This window comes from Phodopus roborovskii, unplaced genomic scaffold (assembly GCF_943737965.1).
Source record: "Phodopus roborovskii unplaced genomic scaffold, PHOROB, whole genome shotgun sequence".
NCBI classification, from domain to species: Eukaryota; Metazoa; Chordata; class Mammalia; order Rodentia; family Cricetidae; genus Phodopus; species Phodopus roborovskii.
In genome coordinates, this window is record NW_026126694.1 from 105,735 (window position 1) to 109,027 (window position 3,293).

Sequence of the window (3,293 nt, forward strand, 5' to 3'; positions counted from 1 at the left end):
ACTCCCTTCACAATCACTATGTTAGCTAACTAACGTAATGCCAGATTATTCTCGTTCAATGTCACATTTCATCTACATTGTTTCCTAACTCACCTACGTTGTCTCCAAAAACACGCAGAATATCCCAAAACTAAAGTGCTACTTCCAAACACTCAACAATAATGTCAACCAGAATCTATCAGCCTCAGAGCTTTGTGGCACAGAGAGTCGAAAGACTACCACTAACAATGCACTCGCAATGTGATTTCCATCACTCACTCTAATAGTCTCATGGTGGCACAGTGTATTCACGTTCTGATCCTGTGTTGCATGAAATCACATAGTGTTCTTGTTCTGGAAATGTTGTAATTGTATTCAAGAACAGAAAGAAAGCACTGTCACCCACTCTCTATCTGCCGTCTCAAACATTTTCACGGTATCCTCAATCATGCTTACCGTACACTTGCATTTGCCAAAAAAGTAACTCATAGAAACACAACATTCACAAATACTAATTCAGGAATCTAGGGTAGTGTCAGTTTCTCCCTCTCATGTTACGTGTAGGAAGAGTGCTGGGTTGGAGGAAGTGTTCGTTTTGGCATTAGTTTTTGTGCTACTGTTTCTGTTAGTGTTAGGATTGTAATAGTATTCCCACTCGGTTTCGGTTTCAGTTTTGCATTAACGTCGGGATAGTGATAGGGTTAGGGTTAGGGTTAGAGTTAGAGTTGGCCTAGGGTTAGGGTTAGGGTTAGCAGCAAAGTAGTTTTACTTTCTCTTACTCTGTCAAAGAACAAAGCTGAGATACCGTGGAAGCACTCTCACACTTTGAGAATGCACTCACTTAGAATGGAGAGAAGTCAAGCACATTGAATAAGGACTTTAGCTGAGTCCAAATCTGACGCTCCATGTCACAGCAATATCAAACTCGTTTCAGCACAATGACAAAGTGAAAAAGCACTCTCAGTGTCAGAGCAGACACACACAACGTTTTAGCAGTGCTACAGTGTACGAACCACTAACACACTGGTTCACTCCCTTCACAATCACTATGTTAGCCAACTAAAGTAATGCCAGATTATTCTCGTTCAATGTCACATTTCATCTACATTGATTCCTAACTCACCTACGTTGTTTCCAAAAACACACAATATCCCAAAACTAAAGCGCTACTTCCAAACACTCAACAATAATGTCACACAGAATCTATCAGCCTCAGAGCTTTGTGGCACAGAGAGTCGAAAGACTACCACTAACTATGCACTCACAATGTGATTTCCATCACTCACGCTAATAGTCTCATGGTGGCACAGTGTATTCACGTTCTGATCCTGTATTGCATGAAATCATATAGTGTTCTTGTTCTGGAAATGTTGTAATTGTACTCAAGAACAGAAAGAAAGCACTGTCACCTACTCTCTATCTGCCTTCTCAAACATTTTCACGGTATCCTCAATCATGCTTACAGTACACTCGCATTTGCCATAGAAGTAACTTATAGAAAAACAACATTCACAAATACTAACTCAGGACTTTAGGTTAGTGTCGGTTTCTCCCTCTGATGTTACGTGTAGGAAGAGTGCGGGGTGAGGAGGAAGTGTTCGTTTTAGCGTTAGTTTTTGTGCTAGTGTTTCTGTTAGTGTTAGGATTGTAATAGTATTCCCACTCGGTTTCGGTTTCAGTTTTGCATTAACGTCAGGATAGTGATAGGGTTAGGGTTGGGTTAGGGTTAGCAGCAAAGTAGTTTTACTTTCTCTTACTCTGTCACAGAACAATGCTGAGATACCGTGGCAGCACTCTCACACTTTGAGAATGCACTCACTTAGAATGGAGAGAAGTCAAGCACATTGAATAAGGACTTTAGCTGAGTCCAAATCTGACGCTCCATGTCACAGCAATATCAAACTCGTTTCAGCACAATGACAAAGTGAAAAAGCACTCTCAGTGTCAGAGCAGACACACACAACGTTTTAGCAGTGCTACAGTGTACGAACCACTAACACACTGGTTCACTCCCTTCACAATCACTATGTTAGCCAACTAACGTAATGCCAGATTATTCTCGTTCAATGTCACATTTCATCTACATTGTTTCCTAACTCACCTACGTTGTGTCCAAAAACACGCAGAACATCACAAAACTAAAGTGCTACTTCCAAACACTCAACAATAATGTCACATAGAATCTATCAGCCTCAGAGCTTTGTGGCACAGAGAGTCGAAAGACTACCACTAACAATGCACTCGCAATGTGATTTCCATCACTCACGCTAATAGTCTCATGGTGGCACAGTGTATTCACGTTCTGATCCTGTGTTGCATGAAATCACATAGTGTTCTTGTTCTGGAAATGTTGTAATTGTACTCAAGAACAGAAAGAAAGCACTGTCACCTACTCTCTATCTGCCTTCTCAAACATTTTCACGGTATCCTCAATCATGCTTACAGTACACTCGCATTTGCCATAGAAGTAACTTATAGAAACACAACATTCACAAATACTAACTCAGGACTTTAGGTTAGTGTCAGTTTCTCCCTCTGATGTTACGTGTAGGAAGAGTACGGGGTGAGGAGGAAGTGTTCGTTTTAGCGTTAGTTTTTTTGCTAGTGTTTCTGTTAGTGTTAGGATTGTAATAGTATTCCCACTCGGTTTCGGTTTCAGTTTTGCATTAACGTCAGGATAGTGATAGGGTTAGGGTTGGGTTAGGGTTAGGGTTAGGGTTAGCAGCAAAGTAGTTTTACTTTCTCTTACTCTGTCAAAGAACAAAGCTGAGATACCGTGGAAGCACTCTCACACTTTGAGAATGCACTCACTTAGAATGGAGAGAAGTCAAGCACATTGAATAAGGACTTTAGCTGAGTCCAAATCTGACGCTCCATGTCACAGCAATATCAAACTCGTTTCAGCAAAATGACAAAGTGAAAAAGCACTCTCAGTGTCAGAGCAGACACACACAAAGTTTTAGCAGTGCTACAGTGTATGAACCACTAACACACTGGTTCACTCCCTTCACAATCACTATGTTAGCTAACTAACGTAATGCCAGATTATTCTCGTTCAATGTCACATTTCATCTACATTGTTTCCTAACTCACCTACGTTGTCTCCAAAAACACGCAGAATATCCCAAAACTAAAGTGCTACTTCCAAACACTCAACAATAATGTCACATAGAATCTATCAGCCTCAGAGCTTTGTGGCACAGAGAGTCGAAAGACTACCACTAACAATGCACTCGCAATGTGATTTCCATCACTCACGCTAATAGTCTCATGGTGGAACAGTGTATTCACGTTCTGATCCTGTGTTGCATGAA